This window comes from Sapajus apella, unplaced genomic scaffold, assembly GCF_009761245.1.
Source record: "Sapajus apella isolate SASKATOON/1434 unplaced genomic scaffold, GSC_monkey_1.0 scaffold165, whole genome shotgun sequence".
Lineage (NCBI taxonomy): Eukaryota > Metazoa > Chordata > Mammalia > Primates > Cebidae > Sapajus > Sapajus apella.
Window position 1 is genome coordinate 131,168 of NW_022437105.1, and position 20,858 is coordinate 152,025.

Here is a 20,858-nt window from a genome sequence, read left to right on the forward strand (position 1 = left end):
CTAAGCCACAGTGAGATGCAATCTCACACCAGTCACAATGACTATATATAAAAAAAAAAAAGATGTTAGCAAGGCTGTTGAGAAAAGGGAGCAATTATCCACTGTGAGTGGGAATGTAAATTAGTTCAGCCACCGTGGAAGGCAGTTTGGAGATTCCTCAAAGAACTGAAAACAGAAATACCATTCATCCAGCAATCCCATTGCTGGGTAGACAGCCAAAAGAAAACATTGTTCTACCAAGAGACACATGCATTCATACGTTCCTCGTAGCACTATTCACAATAGCAAAGACATGGAGTCCACCTAGGTGCCCATCACCAGTGAATTGAATAAAGAAAATGTGGTACATATCCATCATTGAATATTACGCAGCCATAACAAAGAATAAAATCATGGCCATAGATGCAGGGAAGGCTATCATCCTAAGCAAATTAATGCAGGAACAGAAAACGAAATACTGCATGTTCTCACTTACAAGTGGGAGCTAAACACTGGGAGCTCATGACATAAAGATGGGAACCACAGACACTGGGGACTACCAGAGGGAGGAGGGCAGAGGGAGCAGGAGCTGAGAAACTAACTATGGGTGCTATGCTTAGTTCCTGAGGGACAGAATCATTTGTATCCCAAACCTCAGCGTTACACAATATACCCCAGTCACAAACTTGCACATGTACCCTAGGAACCTAAAATAAAAGCTGAAAAAAAGCCCACACATTTATGATTAAGTGCCCTGTCTTATGTGGATGTGGCGCATGGCATCTTCCAAAAATTACAATACTAACATCAAAGACACAGATCACAGATCATCATCACAGATACAGTAACAATGAAAAAGTTAGAAATACTCCAAGAATTGCTAAAAATGTACACAGAAACGCAAAGTGAGCACATGCTATTGAAAAAATGGCATCAATAGCCTTGCTCAGTTTAGGGTTGCCGTTTTAAAAACCCACAATACCTGCAAAGTGCAATAAAGTGAAGTACAATAGAGTGCGATGTGCCTGTACCACATGGTGTAGTCAGAACAGAAAGAACAAAAAGAAATAGGCCAGGTGCCGTGGCTCATGCCTGTAATCCCAGCACTTTGGGAGGCCGAGGCGGGCGGATCACGAGGTCAGGAGATCGAGGCCATCCTGGCCAACATGGTGAAATCCCGTCTCTACTAAAGTACAAGAAAATTAGCTGAGCATGGTGGCTCACACCTGTAGTCTCAGCTACTCCAGAGACTGAGGCAAGAGAATTGCTTCAACCCAGGAGGCAGAGGTTGCAGTGAGCCGAGATGGTGCCACCACGCTACAGCCCGGGTGACAGCGCGAGACTCAGTCTCAAAAAAACAAAAAGATTAAAAAAAAACAAAAACAAAAAACAGAGAAATGAAAGATTGTCTTGGAAAGGAGAAAAAAATGATACTTTTTTATAGTCAGTATGTTTGTCTACACAAAAATCTAAAATATCTTTATTGGGATTTTTAAAAGACTTCAGTAAGATTTTGGGGTAAAAAATTAATTTTTTAAAAAATTTAAGGATATCCAAGTCCAGAAAACATGGGGCGAGAGAAACCAAATTTGCTGTTCTGTTTGAAAAAAACCAAAAAGCAGATAAAAAGATACAAAATATTTAAAACAACAGCTTCCAAAGGTGAGCATATGGCTGTCAAAGACAATGCTTGCTGACAGCCGAGGCAGTGATGGAAACCCTTCCTTCCTCCGGCTTCCTGACTGAAGAGCTTTACAGGACTCAGTGGGGAAGGGGGCACCCAGGTGGATCTCCGCAGGTTCCTGAGTGAAAGGAAACAGGGGAGAGAACACGCGGCTGGAATTCAAGGAGAGAGCACCACAGAGGAGGGAGTGGCACCTCCACAGAACCCTGGAGACAGCCAAGGGTCCCCGCCCATGTTCAGCAGCGTCCTGAGCAGCATGTGCATGTGAGGAGACTGCACGAGGCCAGGAAGGAATCATATGAAAAGCAAAGAGGGGGCCGGGCACGGTGGCTCATGCCTGTAATCCCAGCACTTTGGCAAGTGATCACCTGAGGTCAGGAGTTTGAGATCAGCCTGACCAACATGGAGACACAATGTCTCTACTAAAAATAGAAAATTAGCTGGGTTTGGTGGCGCATGCCTGTGATCCCAACTTCTTGGGAGGCTGAGGCAGGAGAATTGCTTGAACCCCGGAGGTGGAGGTTGCGGTGAGCCAAGGTCGCACCATTGCACTCCAGACTGGGCAACAAGAGCAAAACTCCATCTAAAAAAAAAAAGAAGAAGAAGAAGAGAGGGAAAGAGGAAGAGCGAAGGGGCTATGCTCACAGAGAGGCAGGAACAGTGCCTGAGAGAACACCTCGCCTTCCACGGGACCCTGGGCAAGCACTCAGAAGGGTCTTGGCTCTGTCACAGGGAAGAATTTGCCCTAAACTAGACATGGCTGTGGTCCTGCCTGACAAGTGTTGAAAAGCAAAACTGAAAGGATCAAACTGTTTCTAAGTAACATAACTATGTGCCAGGAAAAAACTCAAGAATATTTTTAGGAATGTAAAAATATCCAGCACCCAGTAAGCTGAAATTCGCAGAGTCTGGCATCCAACCGAAGATGGTCAGGCATGTAAAAAGATAACCAGGCATGTACAAAAGCAGGAAGTTCCAGCCCCTCGTGAGGTCTGAGCACTGACACCTATGTCAGAGCAGCCACAAGGGCCCTAAGCAGCTACCACGACTGTAATCCACATGTGCAGAAATCTAAGGGGAAATGCATAGGAGATAAGATGGAAAACCTAAATCAAACATCTAGAGACTGAGCTGCAGTGGGTTAGATCAAGAATGCATGGATTGGATTCATAGATGATGGAATTCATAGAAAATTGCTAGTGAGCTGACAGATACAGCAATAGTAACTATCCAAAATAAAACGCAGTGAGGAAAACATGATTTTAACAAATAGTGCCAAGAAGATAGGGGATGGCTTCAAGCAAGTTAACATACGTGTAATTGGAATCCGTGAACAAGAGGAGAGAGAAGGCTACAGAAGAGATATTTGAGGATATAATGGTTAAAAGCCTTCAAATTTGATCTTAAAAACTATATACATGCAGTTCTGAGAAATCACTCCCAGCACAAGAAATATGAATAACACCACACCAGAATACATTATAATAAATTGCCCAAAACCAGGATAAAGAATCAGTCTTAAAAGTAGGCAGAGAACACACACCGAATTTTTGTTACACTTTACATGCAGAGGAACAGAAATAAAAATGGCAGCAGATTTCTCTTTGGAAAGAATGCAAGCAAGAAGACAGCTGAGCAATGTCTTTAAAGTACTAAAGGGAAAAGACAACAGCCCTGCCACCCTAGAATTCTATACCCAGGGAAAATGGCTTTCAAAACCAAAGGTGAAACAAAGACATTTTCAGAAATACAAAAGTTGAAAGAATTCATTATCAATGTAACTGTCTTACAAGAAATGCTCAAAGGGCCAGAGCATGGTGGCTCACATCTGTGATCCCAGCACTTTGGGAGGCCAAGGTGGGTGGATCACCTGAGATCAGGTGTTCAAGACCAGCCTGACCAACATGGTGAAACCCCATCTCTACTAAAAATACACAAATTAGCTGGGCATGGTGGCACATACCTTTAATCCCAGCTATTTGGGAGGCTGAGGCAGGAGAATTGCTTGAACCCAGGAGGCAGAGGTTGCAGTGAACCAAGATTGTGCCATTGTACTCCAGCCTGGGCAACAAGAACAAAATTTCACCTCAAAAAAAAAAAAAAAAAAAAAAAAAGAAAGAAAGAAATGCTAAAAGGAAGTCCTTTAAACAGAATGAAATTGACACCAGATGGTATCAATGAAGAATGAAGAATACTGGAATTGCTAACTACATTTATATATATATATATATGTTTTCTAAATATAAATAAATATATATATTTATATGTCATCATATAATATAAATATATATTTATATGACATATATAAATACATAAAATAATTTTCTATTTTTAAATTTCTTTCAAACATAAGTTACTAATGAGAAATACAGCACAGTATTAGAAGGTTTGTAATTTACATATAAAACAGTAAAACATAGGACAGCAATAGCATGAAAACTGAGAGGGAAACAGAGGGTAGGAAAACATAAAGATCAGAGCAAAACGATGAGATATAAAGCAGAAAAACAACAATCAAAGAAACTAAAAGATGGTTCTTTGGGATAATCAATAAAATTGAGAAATTCTAGCCGGATTTATCAGAAAAAAAGAGAGAAGGTATAACATGCCGATATCACAATTGACAAGTAACATCACTCTCGATGCTCCAGATAATGAAAGAATAATAAGGGGTTATATGAATGAATTTGTGCTAATAAATTCTAAAATGTAGATTAAATGGCAAATTCCTTGGAAGATACAAACTCCCAAGGCTCACTCAAGAAATACAGGTAAATTGAATACTTTTATATTAATTAGAGAAATTGAATTTGCAGTTAAAAACCTTCCACAAAGGAAACTTCAATAGCTTCATTGGTGAATTCTCCCAATACTTAAGGAAGAAATCATACCAGGCCTACACAAACTCCTAAAAAAATTTGAAAAAGTGAGAATATTTGCTAATGCATTCTGTTAGACCAGCATTACCTTAATACTAAAACCAGAAAAAACCTTGACAGGGAAATGGAACAAAAATGTAGATTGTTCATGGTGATGGACAGATTGGAAACACACAAAGGTTTTTCTGCGTGACTATCCTGTAGCCTATTCTACGGGTGAGCACCTTGCTGTGTTTCAGTGAGTGAACCCCAGTACAGGAAGTGCACAACACGACATGGGGCTGAAAACGTAAGCTTCAGAACTATACGTACAGTATCATTTCCTCAAAGTCTGGAAAATACACAGAATCATGCTACACCGTTTATGCAATCATACATATGTTATATGAGTATGCAAAAGCACCAATGTGTGGACACATCGATTTAGGATAATAATTCCTCTGGGGAAGTGGAAAGAGAAAAGTCTTGGGACAAAGGTCACCTAGAATGAGTGCTTCAACTCAATATTTGATTTATTTTTATTATTTATTATTTTTTTATTTTTCTCTGCTGACAAGAATATGAATGTTTTGTTTATTTTTTAAAATATATGAAGCAAATATGGCTAAATGATACAATTTGATAAAGCTGAGTGATGTGTAGACAGTTTTTCTTTATATTGTTTTCTTCAAGCTTAAAATATCTCATAAGAAAATCATCGTTGCTTGTAAAACCAAACTGGCGAAAGGGTACCACACAGAGAGAGGGATGCCTGACCTTTCCAGTGTCCTTGGTCCTCACGCCAAGGGGCAATGTCGCAACCAGGAAACTAGGGTTTTCTTTTCCTTTTTTTTTTTTTTTTTTGAGACGGAGTCTCACTCTGTCACCCAGGTTGGTGTGCAGTGGTGCGACCTCAGCTCACTGCAACCTTCACCTTCTGTGTTCAAGCCATTCTCCTGCCTCCGCCTCCTGAGCAGCTGGGATTACAGGTCCCCACCACCATGCCTGGCTAATTTTTGTATTTTTATAAGAGACAGTTTCACCATGTTGGTCAGGCTGGTCTCAAACTCCTGACTTCGTGATCTGCCCACCTCTGCCTCCCAAAGTGCTGGGATTACAGGAGTGAACCACTGTGCCCAGCTGGAAACCAGGATTTTCATTATGGCTTCAATACCACCTGTTAGGTGGTATCAACCACGGGCCCACGCTGGGGACACTGTGGCCAGCAGCAGTGGGGCTGCCTGTTGAGATGCTCCTGGACCACTGAATTTGGCTCCCTGATGGCCATTTGCCTTTAAGGATGCTCCCTTGGGCTGAACTAGATTTTCCAAGGCTTTCTCAAGTCACACCTTGCACAGGAAAATGAAAGAGGAGAACAGCACAGCTCCACAAAGCGAGTCCAATGCTCTGGAGTGTTTACTGGAAAAACAGAGACAAGGTGGGAATCTCAGAAGCTGATCCGCCGACCTGTCAGAAAGTGAGCTTGCATGGGGCTCAGCTGGGGAGAGGCAAAGCCCCCCGGGGCCTTCCAGCAGAAGAAACCGCCTCCCATCTCCAGCCCCTCCCTGGCCGTGGTCTCAGCACCATTCTAGCCTCATGGAAAACAGCTTTTCCTTTTCTTTCGGCACTTTTCATGATCGAGCTGTGTCGAAATACAAGCAGGTGGCTTCATCAATAAGTCTCTCAGTCAGCTGTCTTCACCAACGCTACCTCTACCGCAGGGGAAAACAGGGCCTTAAATAAATCTCCTAGAAAAAAAACAGAATGGAAAATGATTTCCTGTTCCCAATCAGATAAAAATTAAAAATAACAAAAACCTCACCTTTTCTTTTTTCTGCCTGGCAGAAAAAATAGATTTCAGATTGGCCTAATTTCAGTGAGTGCGATTCCTGTCTGCTGCTTCAGTCGTTCCTCCCTATCGCCGGAACTTAAAATAAATACGTTGCAAAGTAGTTTCTTTGCTTGTTTTATGGTTGTTTTTAAAATAAACAGTATGATTGTAGACATGAGGCAGAGCCTCACCAGACAAGCCGGGACGAGGCCAGAGCCACGTGCTTGAACCCCACTCCACATCTGGCCAGGTCCCACGGGAACGTTGACTGGGACACTGTTTCCTAAGGGAAGACTCAGCCTGCTGACACTTGGAACAGCTAAACAGATATTTGAGATGATTTCATCTAAACTTCTGGCAACTCCGACTTCCTGTCTATAGCACTCTATGGATTCCTTTAGAAAAACAGTTATTATTTAATTTCCTATTGCTTAGGTTATAAAAATAATATTTATTATAAAAATCTGTAGAGCATAGATAATTACAAGGAATATAAAAATTACAAGCAGCAATGTGAAGACATAGCCACCAGAGATAGATTTCTTATATATGTTTCTTAAGACAGCTTCAAACGTGTTTCTCTTCTTCACAAAACTGATGAGAACTTATTAGGATAGTTGACGTGGCTCCTTCCAGCCACGTGAGACTGCACTTCATCTGCCACGAGGGTAGATGTGGCCATGTGGTGTGCTTCAGTCAATGATATTTGAGCAGAAATATCTCAATCTCAATTGTAGTATACAATTGACTGCAGAAGACAAAAAGCTTCGTTTTTCTCTACTGTCATCTTGATTTTAATTCATAAATGCATCAGTATACTAAACTAGTGATTTGTTAGGTGAATCGCAAATATGTTAGAAATCAAAACACAGAGTTCTTTAAAGACACTTAGCTGCAGGCCAGGTGTGGTGGCTCAAACCTGTAATTCCAGCACTTTGAGAGGCCGAAGCGGGTGGATCACCTGAGGTCAGGAATTCAAGACCAGCCTGGCCAACATGGCAAAACTCCGTCTCTACTAAAAATACAAAAATTAGCTGGGTGCGGTGGTGGGCTCCCGAATCCCAATTACTCTGGAGGCTGAGGCAGGAGAATCGTTTGAACCTGGGAGGTGGAAGTTGTAGGGAGCTGAGATCGTGCCACTGCACTCCAGCCTGGGCGACAGACCAAGACTCCGTCTCAAAAATCAATCAATCAATAAAATAAAGACATTTCGTTTCCTGTGTGCTTGTGCATATTTTGCAGCAGTGAAAACACCACTGCCTACTGAGAAGCGTGAAAAAAAGCCGGGTAATTTTAGTGCCATGACTAATTTTGACATCACAGGCACTCTGCGGGGTCTCTGATCAATGGACCGTATGTTTGGAGAAGCGCTCTTGTTTGCCCAGGCTGGAGTGCAGTGGCACAATCCTCTCTCTGTGCAGGTCAGAACTCCCGGACTCAGCCACTTCCCTGCTTCCACCTGTCACACAGCTAGATGGCCGGTACGTCCCAGCATGCCTGGATTACTTCTTTCCAGAGATGGGAAGAGGACATTTTTCTCTTAATACACCTGCCAACATTAAGTGCCTTCTGGAATTGGTCATAGGGTTGAGCAATCCGTCACTCCTCTGGTTCTTCAGGTGTGAATGGATGTGAGGTGACATAAGTGTCTGCACCCCTCACCAATTCCCAAATTCCAAAGTCTTTAGTGCCAGAACAGCAGATGTTCCTGTTTAAAAGTGCAGTTTTTTAAAGAGATATTGAATGTGCCCAGACTTTTCCTCCAAGTTTGCCAATGATTGTCAAACCCTTCTATTAAAAATAAAAAAGAATCAGTTTATCAACTCTCTCTACTCTCTAAGGGATCCCAAAATCAAATGTCGGGGCCCAGATGTGATGCGCAGCTCCTCCACTTTCCCCAGTTGCTTGGAATTGTTTGCAAAGCCTTCAGAGTCTCGGGAGTCCGGAGCAGCCCTTCAGGCTCTGAGGTCTACATGGCTCACATCTGGACCAGGCCTGCCTAATGTGCACTTTGGTTGGGACGGATGCCATTGAAAGTAAGCTTTTGAATTATGTGATCCTCACGGGAAAGCCTGGTTGCTGATTCAGGTACCAGACCCACAGCTGAGGAAGCAGGTGTCCGAAAAATCTCACCGCGCTGGACAGTCACCTACTGTGAATCTTTCTCCCTAATTCCTAAGCTCGCTCTGGACTACAGCAGGACTGGAATAGTACCCTACAAAGCAAGTCCAGACCAAGCCACCACAGCCTGGGTCCCCAAGTGACCACCTGGAGCAGAGCCCTTGCTGACCCTGGGTGGACATGGAACATGGGTGAGAAAGGGACCCCTGCTCAGGTCTGGCTGCTGGGCACCTTGGTCAGACCAGCCCTTACCGCATCCCACAACCCTGCAGGAGCCGGCCTCATGGTGGCTGAGGTTCAGGCTGGGGCCCCTGTCCTGCCCAGCCCTGCCTGGTGGAGAGGCCTCTTAAGCTGCTCTCCTTTTCAGCTCCCAAGCATGCCAGGAGTGGGAGGAGAGGACGCAGTCTGTTGACCATTTAGGAAGAAATGCCCACTTCAGCTAAACACCCCAAGCCCTTCTCTGCTATGCCAGCCCAGTTAAAATTTAGCCAGGCACACCAAAGCAAGCCCCACAAAGAACCCACAGCCCTCTGGACACGCTGTGTGCCAGGTGGTGAGGATTCACCCAGTCTGCAGGACAGACCGACCATGTTCTCCTCGGAGAGCCGGAAAACCAATGCTGCAAAGCGCGGGAAGGGCAAGGAACGCGGCAGCGCTGGCAGCCGAGGGACAAGCTGCAGGCCAGAACCCGGGAGTCCACGGGCAGTGCTTTCTGATGCCCTGACGGAGACCAACTGGCTGGTGCTCAGGTGTGTCCTGAGTCACCTGAAAGAGCGGACACACTGGCTTCCCCTGCAGCTGCCTGGCGGGCTGGAGTCCTGGAGTCGGTGGATATGGGCGGTGCAGCGAGCGATGTGACCTCTCTCCTCCCTCCTCCCCCTCTCCCTCCTCCTGTCTGCCTCCTCCCTCCTTACCCCCTCTTCCCCCTCCCCCCTCTCTCCTCCCTCCCTCCCAGCCCCACCCCTCCTCCTCCTCAGCCTGTGTCTCCTCCCTCCTCATGCCGTCTCTCTTCCTCCTCATCCTTCCTCCTCTTCTTTCATCACTCCCCACCCACCTGTCCTCCCTTCTCACCCTGTCTCTCTCCCTCCTCCCTCTTCATCCATCCCTCCTCCCTCCTCCTTTCTCCTTTCTTCTTTCTTCCTCCTCATCCCATTTCTCCTCATTCTTCTCTCCTCACCTTGTCACTCATTGTACCTGGTTCTTAACCAAAGGACAAGGCCGTGGTGCTCATGAGATCTGTGTTCTGCAGTTCTGTTTTTCAGTTTAAAAATATTACAGCTGAAACAAATTTCACTGAAACAGATTCCCAACAAACAGAAAGCTTTGGTCAAAACAAAAATGCCTCAAATTTGCCTGTAGCTGTAGATTTGGGAGAAAGCAGTCCTGCATTTTCCTTAAAAACATGGCCACCACCTGAGGAAACAGCATTGCCACGGTGAATCCAGCTGTGCCTCCAAAGCCCAAATGACTTCAGATCCCGTCTGCAGCAGGTGGCTGGCTTTTCTGGCTTTGGTGGCTTCTGTGGCCTTTGTGGCTCCTGTGGCTTTTGTGGCTTTCATGGCTTTTGTGGAACATTCATTTCCTGTTGGTCCCTGGTAACCTGGCATGTGTTAAATCCCAAATGCTCTTTTTATTTTTAATGACGTTTAATTTGAGTGGGGTCAACAGAAATCTATTGAAGATGGTAGAACATTTATTTAAAGTGATATTTCTGCAAAATACATGTCCTGAGCAAAAGAATGATTTTTCGATCCTCTGTTCTCAGCTAGCGTGGGATCTGAATAAAGTAAGGTCAGGTGCCCACCCAGGAAAACGCTTGGCTTTCAGCTGTGTCACTGTTTTCCATGACTCCTGCTTTCAGCGGGGAAGGAGGGCTGCGGCCTTCCAGCGCTCGGCTGTGGTTTGCAGGCATTCATGTCATCTGCACCGCAGCCAAGGCTACTGCCATGCCCACCAAGCCATCTTCCTGCACCTCAGATGACGCTAAGATCCCTCCTCTCCATGAAGAACATTGTGGCAAGGAAGCCTGGTTTCTCTTGGTGTCGCTTGTCAGCCCACTGCTGTGAAAGTGCGTCCTTATCTGAGTCGTGGCTGCATGGAAGTGGACTTGCTGCTCTTCAGAAACCAGGAAAGCTGGCAGTGAGTCACCCCCACCCAGGAAAATTGACCCTGGGCCATGCGACTCCTCAGGCCTGCGGAAACCTCCTGCTGGCCGCCAGGTAGAAGAAGCTCTGGGCTTGGCCGGCTTTCACTTATCCCGGGCAGCCTGGTTTAGACACGGATCCCAGGCCGGGAGAAGCCACAGGTGACGCCCGTGAAGACTAAGAGGCTGCGGGAGTTTGTCTTCCTCCTGAGCCACTGCCCGTCTGTTCCCGTCTGAGGGCCCTGGTTCCAGGGCCACCAGCCACGGCCCCTGGCCACATCCCCACGGCCTTTTCCTAAACGGGCACAAGTTCAGAATGGTTTTCACGCTTTTAAAAATGCTTTTATTTCTGTGTTATGAAGATAGACATACACAGCCCATCATACGCAGGACACAGCATTTTTTATTCTTTTATTTCCTGGCTTTCTTACATACTTTTTCCCCTTAACTCAACATTGTTCCTGGTTTTATCCGTCCGTATTGGGATGAGAAGACTGTATTTTTCTAAAGTGGAATGTGCTGATTCTGTTTGACTTTCTCACATGAGTGGCCCAGAGACTCATGTTTAAAATATTGAAAAAAAAAAATAGCATCTTGTGACACACAAAAATTATACCAAATTCAAATTTTGGTGTCCAGAAGTAGTTTCCTTTGAGCCCAGCCCCTCCGCCTATCATGTGCGGTGTTTGCGTGTCTGTTACACAGGGCTGCTCTCGTGCTGTGGTGGAGACTGCGTGGCCCAGAGAGCCCAGAACGCCCACTCTCGGGTCCACTATGGAGCAAATTGCCAGCCCCTGGCATAGACCATGACAGGGGCTCTCACATTCGCTGACACGCCCCACGAGGGGCTGCGCGCTGAGTCTTTCCTGTCTTGTTACAATTGTGACTGACTTCTGCTACCTTATTGGATGTTTTCTTTTCTTTTTTCCTTTTGAAAGTTATATATGTTTGTTAGAACAAGTGAAAAAAAAAAATAGGAGGTCTGTGTGCTACAATCGTTTATAATGTCCCTCCTAGCCTTCACTCCCCTGTTCTGGAGTGACTGGTGTTTCTAACCTGAGGGGCAGCGTCCGTGGTGAATCTTTGCTCAGATGTACAGGGCGCTGTTACTGTTCTTTTTATGAAAAATGAAATACATGTTACTCAGCAGCGTGTTTTATTTCACTGAATGATGAACATCACTCTGGATTGATTTGGATGTCACTGATTTATGACTTTCACAGATGCATAAGATTCCACGGTGGAATAATTTCTTCACCTCTGCCCTGTTGATGGACATTCGTGTCTATCCCGTTTTTGTGTTATAATTCTGAAAACAAAAGCTTTTGTATTCTAGGGTCTATGTACTAATGCTTTTATTCTGCAGCATAGAAACATAAAAGTGGGACAGATGAGTCAAAGCCTATGGGTTTTTCTAATATTAAGATGCGGTATAATGCAAGCTTTCTCTTCACAAATTACAGCATTTCAGGATGGCCACAGGGAGATGGGTGGTCTTTTCTTTACAGCTTGATTACTTTTTATCTTTAAATATCTCTGATAAAATGCCATTTCCTCTTTTTTATTTTTAGATAGATTTGAATGCTGAAGCTTAATCGCCTAAAGGAAAGAGTGCAGGTTAAAGACGGACATGAGGGCTTCCGTGGAAAGGGCTTGGATGGAATGGAAGGGCCGCTGGGACATCATCTCCCCAAAGTCAGGGACCACCTCTGTCCTGCTGGCCATGGTGAGAGCACACGGCTGTTTGTGAAATGAGAGAATGAATGAATAAATGAGTGAATGAATCATGGTGACAGAAAGGTCGCTGGAGAGGATGGTGCTGATGAATGAGGGTGACGATACGCAGATCAATCTCTGTTCCCCAGCAGAACTGCTGCTGTCCACAGACAGGTGTCTGAGAACCCCCGGCTGCAGGGCAGGAAACTGAGACATTCTGCCTTCTCAGATTGTCCTGTGTGTGACGAGGGGTCCTCACTAAGCTGTCATCTAATTATTGGATGTAGGGAGAAAACAAGTTATGTGTTTCTGAAATTCAGCAAATGTTTTTGTTTTTTTTTTTTTTAAAAAGAGGAATTCTCCATTTTTAAGGGGTTCTCTCTGCTCAAATAAACTCCAAATGTTCTGGCCTCACATTCCTGTGAATAAGAAGAATAACAATAATTTTATTTATTTATTTTTTCTGTTAAAAAGAAAAACAGATATCTTAAGTGATCTTATTTCTCTTCAAAGAGCAAAACAGCTTTGCAGGCAAGGTTTGGAGCCAACTGCAAAGGGTCGTCGAGAGCACAGCCGTCTCCCCGCACACGCCCTGTCCTTGGCGAGGCTCCCGCTGAAGCCTGGCCTCCGCGCCCTCTCCCATCCTCCTCAGACCCTGGGCTGGCTCCAGCCGCCTCCAGCACTGTGTGCCTGGGCCCCCTTCCGCCTTGCGCCGTCCCCCAGGGCTCCCCCTGGGCTCTCCTGCGCACAGACTGAGGGATGTCCCCTCCCACCCTAGCAGGTTCCTTAACCCTCTCTTTAGTAAATATAAAAATAGATCCTGCCTCATAAGATGCTTCTAAACATTGAATAGTAAAGCCCTTACTTAGCATATTGCCTGCCTAAGAGCAATCTCTTAGAAAATCCCTTTGTTCTTGTAATAATAAACAGCTCGAGCCCATACTGACCTTTCTGCTTCAAAGGCCGGTGGGGTGGACCCACCCGAGTCTCCTCCCTGTCTTGCAGACAGGCGGGGCTGCTGCCGTCCCCACGGGGCCTGCACCATGGTGTGATGGCCTGTGCACCCCAGGCCCCGAGGACCCGGCCTTGCTTCAGAGACGAGCCCAGCAGCCTCCAAAAACCCTGTTTTCACAGAGTCGCTTCCATTTTCCACTCCAAGCTGACAAAGGTGCCTCTGGGGTGAGCCCGAAGTGAGCGGTGAGATACGGGTGACCGGCCCCTCCGCCACCCTCTACTCCCAGCCAGTGAGAGGCGAAAAAGGCAGCCGGGGCCTGCAGGGTGCCCGCGATGGCAAGAGGTAGAGGCCTCCAGGAGAGACGGGCTCTGTGCCAGTCCCAGGGCACACTCCCCACGAGGGCCCCCAGGACCCACTGGGACAAAGGCCGGTGGCCGGCTCGGGCACCTGAGGCCTGCATGAAGGGTGGACGGGGCCCTGTTGGTAACAGGAGCTGGTGGCCATGCAGGGGCCCGCTCTGCTCCCACCAGGCTGAGGTGAAGGGCAAGGGCACGAAGATGGTAGAGGACATGAGGCTGACGGGAGCCCCGGACAAGGGGGACAGGAGGGCTCCAGAAATTGGGTGCTGCGGTGGGGGTGCTCCACCCTGCTGCAGCCCAGGAGGCCCCTCAGTCCCTTGTGCTTGGGACCGCATTGCACAGCGCACCCAGGCTTCTTCCACACACGGCCTTTCTCAGCCTCCACGCACACTCAGCCTCGCAGCCCTCCTGCACACACGTGGAGGCCCACAGGTGGACAGCGCACAGTGGGGATGATCTCAGAGCCTGCAGCCTTTGCACAACTGTGCTCCCTCCCACACCCACCGTGGCACAGCTGTAGGTCCTGCGGGAGCCTCTCCAAGCCTGACTCCCGGATCCAGACCCAAGGAGCGGGCAGTGCTGGGGTCGCAGCCCACAGGGCCGAGGGTTGTCTCGAACGCACTGTCCCATGCTGGGGCCAAGGCACAGGGCATCTCACGGGGCTGCCGGAGGAAGGGGGCTCAGTGCATAGAACCCTCTTGGTGGCAAGACAGAGACCACACAAGCCAGCTTGCGTGCAAAGTTCTTGCAACTGGGAACCCCACGGCGGGTCTGGCCTCAGAGTCCAGGGACCACTTGAGCTTTCTCCTCTCTGTGCCTGTCAGTCGCGTTCTCCCTCTCTTTCTCTGTCTCTGTCCCTCTGTTCCTCTCTCTGTGTCTCTTTATCTCTGTCTCTCTCTCCGTCTCTGTCTCTGACTCTCTGTCTCTGTCTCCCCCCGTCTGTCTCTCTCTCTCTATTCCTAGACGAAGGAGGGCATTGAACCAATGCCCAGCAGATGGGGGTCCTTGGACTGGCCTAGCTCATCCTCCTGGCTTTTGAGCTGGGCTTGCCTCTTCCCAAGCCTGCTCTGCACTGACGGTTTCGGGTAATGAGAAACCCTGGCACCGGCTTGTGGGAAGGAAGAGGAGTTGCATTTATTGGGAGAGTATTAAGGAAGCTGATGGATCCCAAAGCCAGACAGAGGGTTTGCTGAGCTCGGGGCTGGAAGACCGGTGGGACCTTCCTCACTCTGCCCCGCCATGTCCAGCTCCAAGCGTCTGGCTCCCTCCCAACTCTGGGGTGGAGCGGGCCCCCAACAACCCCAAGTTCTTCCTGTTGCATATATGTCACCCAAAGCGGCAGAATCAACCCTGTCCGGTGTCCAGATCCACTTTTCAGGGAGGGGACTGTTGGCTCCACTGCTCCCCGGTAGAGCAGCCTGTGCAGCAGAGAATGCCCAGTGTACGGGCAGCGGCCAGGGCAAGGTGAAAAGCCTCTGCCGCCTGAGCCTGTCTCTGGCCACAGCTCCCACGACCACCAGAGCAGCCGGCTGAGACTCCCTGCAGCCTTCTTGCTTCCCCCGAGCCTGAGGGGGGCTGAACCCCTGAGCGTGCTCCTGGTTATAGCTGGTGTTAAGGAAACCGCAATTCTTCTACTGTACCGAAAGGCTATAGCACAAAAGTGTGCCGAACTATGGGCCAGAGCAGCGCTTGTCAAACCTAAGAAACGTCTGCACCGACTTGAAACAGAAATGTGTCCTCACGTCCCTCCCAGGCCACAAGAGGCCAAGTGCTGAGGCCTCACTGCCAGGCTGCAGCGTGGCTCTCGTGGCTTGGAGAGGATGCAGTGCGTGGCTTCTGTTTGGCTGCAAGCGTTGCCTGAGCAGATGTCTCCATGGCATGCAGCCCTGCCCTTGTTTGCCTGCAGGGGAGGAGCTGGCACACTGTCACCACTTCCAGGGGAAGCTGCTCCGTGCTGCCAGCAAAGGCTTCATTGAACTCCAGGCCTCTCACAGACTCTCTGCTTGGCCGCAGCTAAAATCCTGCTCTCCACACAGAGATGGCAAAAGTCACCAATGGGTAAACTGTTGCTGAAATTCACAAAGAAGTAGTTTTGAAATATTGAAATCAAAGGCCGATATAGAATAAATCTCTAACATAAGAATGCGTTTGGCATGTGTGTGTGGGGTGTGTGTGTGTATGGTGTATGTGGTGTGTGTGTGGTGTGTTTGTGTGGTATTTGTATGTGGTGTGTGTGTATGTGGTGTGTAGGGTATATACGTATGTGATGTGTGTGGTGTGTGAGGGTATGTGGTGTGTGTGTGGTTGGGTTGTGTGTTTGGTGTTTGGTATGTGTATGGTATGTGTGGTGTGTATGGTATGTGTGGTGTGTATGGTATGTGTGGTGTGTGTGGTATGTGTGTGTGATGCATGTGGTGTATGTGGTGGACTGTGTGTGGTGTGTGCTCTGTGTGTATGTGTGTGGTGTATGGGAGATGTGTGTGTGGGGGTGTAGTGTGTGTGGGATGGGGTGTGTGTGTGTGGTTGTGTTGTGTGTTTGGTGTGTGTGGTATATGTGTGTGTAGTGTGTGTGGTGTTTGTAGTGTGTGTGGTGTTTGTAGTGAGTGTGGTATGTGTGATGTGTGTTGTGTATATGTGTGTGCGTGGTGTATGTGTGGTTGTGATGTGTGTGTGTGGTGTGTGTGCTCTGTGTGTGTGTGGTGTGTGCAGTATGTGTGGATGTGGTGAGTGGATGTGTTGTGTGTGTAGTATGTGTGGTGTGTGTATGGTATATGTGTATGTGGTATGTATGTGTGTGGAGAGGTGTGTGTGTGTGGTGTTTGTGTGGTGTGTGTGGTGTGTGTGGTGTAGGTGAGGATGTGGTGTGTGTATGTGTTGTGTGTGTAGTGTATGTGTGATGTGTGTGGTATATGTGAGGTTGTGTTGTGTGTGGTGTGTATGGTGTATGTGTGTGTGGTATGGGTGGGGAGGTATGCAGTGTATGTGGCATGTGTATGTGGTGTATGTTAGAGTGTACTGTAGTAGTATGTGTGTAGTGTGTGTGGTGTGTGTGATGTGTGTGGTGTATATAGTGTGTGTGGTGTGTGTATGGTATATATGTGTGTGGAAAGGTGTGTGTGTGTGTGTGGTGTTTGTGTGGTATGTGTGGTGTGTGTGGTTATGTGTGGTATATGTGGTGGTGTGTGTGGTGTGTGTGTGGTGTGGTGTGTGTGGTATGGTGTGTGTGTGTGTGTGTATGCTAATCACTATCTTCATTTTCTCTGGACAACTTTGGGGAACAAAAGATCTATAGCCTTTAATGCATTTATTCAACAAATCATTTCCTGCCTACCACGTGGCTCCACACTGTTCCCAGGGGCTGGTGCTCCTCATAGAGGTGACACCTGCTCCAGGCCTTCTAGTCCCAGGCCCTCTTCCCCGGGCACCACGGGAATGTGTTGATCCTCATGACAATCCTGCGGGAAGATATCCGCATCCCCTGTCTCACCAGCGAGGAGCCCAAGGCACAGACAGGTCAAGGACCTTGTCAGCCAGCACACAGCTGGCAAGCAGCAGCCAAGATGCGACCAAGGTATTCTGGTGCCAGAACCATGCTCCTGACGCTCCGCCAGCTGACTCGGCTGCACCTGCTGGGTGAGTGGGTGTGTTGCCCACAGTGGGTAGTAAGGTCTGCAGCAGCCTCAGTTCTTGCCCGCTCAGAAGAAAGAATTCGCTTGAGGGGCATAAGGCAGAAGAAGAGACAGAGGCAAGTTTTGGAGCAGGAGCAGAAGTTCCTTAAAAAGCTTTGGAACAGGCGTGGAAAGAAAGAAAAGTGCACTTGGAAGAGGGCCAAGCAGGTATCTTCAAGGCCAGTGCGGGGTTCGACCTCTAACTTGGGGTTTTATACACTGGCCGCTTCCAGGGCCTTGCCCCCGTTCTCCCTCGGTCCTTCCCTTGGGGTGGGCTGTCCGCATGCGCAGTGGCCTGCTAGTGCTTGGGAGGGGAGCGTGCGCGGCCCGGTGAACTGGAGTTGTGCGCATGCTCATTTGAAGCGTTCTTCCCTTATCAGTCCTGTTCCTACAGGAACGTCATACACCAGTTAAAGGCTGCCATTTTGCCTCTTAGTGCGCATGCTTGAACCCACTTGCCCAATTCCAGAGATCTTATTGGGAAGCTGCAGATCACCAGCCTCGGGGTTTTTTTCCATCTGTCGAGAAACAGACAGTCTTGCTCTGCCACTGCCTACAACCAATTTTTGATTTAGAGACGCAGTTAGCCTCCACCTGCCCATCCCCTGTGGCTGCCTGACATTCCTGGCTGGGAGTCCCTCTGCTGCCCTGCTCCTGCCTGACTTCCTACTCTAACAGATGTCAGTGAGGGACAGATGAACCAGGGAGCAGAGCAATCTGATTCTGGTGGGCTATGTTAGGGTTTGGGTTTTCAGATATATATATATATATATATACACACACACATACACACACACGCACACACACACACACATACTATTTGAGTATTTTGAACTTCTTGGACTTAAGGGTTTCTAGTTTTAATTTGGAAAATTTGGGGTCATTCAAAAATTATTTGGCGCTCCCTATGGGACTCCAATTTCATAAACAGCATGCAGATATTTATATTCACCTGATATTGTTCCTTAGGTCACTGAGGCTCTGTTGTTTTCTTAGATCTTTTATCTGACAATGCTTCATTTTAGATAGATTCTATCAATATGTCTTCAAATTGAGTGATATTTTTTTCTGCAGTACTTAGTCTCCTATGAAGCCCATCCAGTGAACTGTTCAATTCAGATAATGTATTTTATAACTCTAGAAGTTCTATTTGGTTCTTTATATAATCTTTTTTTCTTATTATGTTCAAATTTTTTTTTAATCTTTAAGCATATTTGTAATAGATTTTAAAGTTGTTGCCTGCTAATTCCATTCTCTCTTTCATTTCTGGGTATGTGTGGATTGACTAACTTTTCTCCTGGCTATGGATCACATTTTCAGCTTCTTTATGTCTAGTAATTTTTTATTGGATGCTGGACATTACAGTGGTATATTGCTAAGCATGTGTATTTCATTGGTCCCTTTTGAAGACTGTTGTATTGTGTTTGGTAGGTATTTGAGTAATGTGCTTACCAGATCTATTCTTTTGAGGCTAGTTTTTAAGATTTGCTAGGGAAGGTTCAGGGCCACTTTTTTTCTAGGTCTAATTTAGCTTCTCTCCTAAGGGGTGACCCCTTTAAAATCTTTAGTGAATGTCTCAGGTTTTTCAGTGAGGTCGTTTTACTCTGGCTTGACCAGAATCAGATGTATGATTCCTGGGAAGTTTTTCTTTATGGCTTCCTGATAGTTCTTTCCCACATCTGGTGCAAGTTCATCCTACACATGCATAGTTAGCATTCAACAACAGGCTCATGGCATTCTTATGTAGACTTCTGGGATTCTTTCTTCCATTGCTCCCTACTCTTTTCTCTGAAAATTACAGGCACCCCAACCTCACCAAGTCCCACCTCTGTCTTCTCAACAAAAAAGACCACCATGTTCTGCCCGAGCTTGAGCACAATCTAAAAACTTAGGCAGCTACAGTAATCTTAATGCTCACCTCATTTTTATTCCCTAATCGACGAGAGTCCCTTGCTACCTATTGCCTACTGTCTGAAAACAGCTGTTACCTATGTTTTTTCAAGGTGTTTCATTGTTTACTGTGGAAGGCCAAGTCCAGTACCAGTTATTCGAACATGTCTGGAAGTCAACTTCTCTGCTTTACTCATTTTCCAACAAAATTATATTAGTTTTACATCAGAAAAACACAATAATGATAGAATATATATACATAAAGAACAATCTGTTGTTGCTCTATTTTTCTTAAATTTATCTGAAATAAATGCTTTTTGTTTTAGCCTGGATATTATAATTTAAAAAGAAACTTGTTGTTTTCACAGCCCATACCCCAAATATTAAGTTAGATTCTTTTTTGCTGTAACACAAAGGCCAATCTCTTGACATAGTCTTTTCTCCATAGATTTTCATGTCACCCACATATATTCTGGGGTTCCAAGTAGCAAACACTAGGTATTCAGTAAGTATCAGCTTCCTTTTTAGTGAAAGAAACAATCTTTTGGGGCCTTAGTTTCCTTTGCAAAAATGAAAATTATAATAGCTTCTTTCTAAGTTATGACTCTGGTTTAAATGTTTGTCCCCTCTGAAACTCATGTTGAAACTTGAACCCCAGTGAGGCCATCTTGAGAGGTAAGGCATTTGAAAGGTGATTGGGTCATGAGGGCTCCACCCACATAAACAGATTAATTTGATCGTGCGTTTGTGGATGAAAGGGGTTCATGGATTAATGTCTTATCACAAGAGTGGGTTTGTTATCATTATGAGAGCAGGTCTGTTATGAAAGTCCAGGTATTCTCTTGGGAGCTTTCTCACACAGGATGCCCTGTGCTGCCTCAGGGCTTTGTAGAGTCCCTGCCAGCAAAATGTCTCTATGGATGTGGCCGCTTGACCTTGGACTTCACAACCTTCAGAACTGTGAAGAAATAAATTCCTTTTCTTTATAAATAATCCAGTCTCGGGTATTCAGTTGTAACAACAGGAAATAGACTAAGACAGTTACTATAAAGAGTAAGGTTATTTCTCAGTAGACATATTATAGTCTCGCAAATAGGAGACACATGTAAACAATATGTTTAACAAGAATTTGTGAAACAATTAAAACTTTGGCTTCAGTATCCTGCTGTTGCTTTAAACACTATTCAGTAAAGGTCATCATCTCCTACTCCTGATGAAAACTCAGACAGGCTCGTGAACTCTCTGTTCCCTCCTAGGTAATAGATGGTCCTTCCACAGCTTTAGATCACAACAGTGTCTCCATTCAGAAATGTGAACGCCCCACCTAAGATATACATCAAACTCTGAACATGATTTAATAGCCAGTGTCCTGTCCTCCCCAGTGTCCCTCTGCAGCCCAGCAGCCTACAGAGGATGTTGCATAGATACATGTGGGTGTATATTATCTTTCTTTTCTTTTAAAAAAAAAATCACCAAAATATTACTTTGCTGAGGACTTAACTTAGAAAACCCAAATATTTAAATGGCCAATGATAGCCCTGGGTGTTTTTTGCTTCTGTATGAATTTTAATGCTTACATTTAGGCCTGAAAATCCACAGAAGCATTCATGTGGCGGCGGGGGGTGGGGGGTTGCTCTGTGGTGCTTGAGAAGCA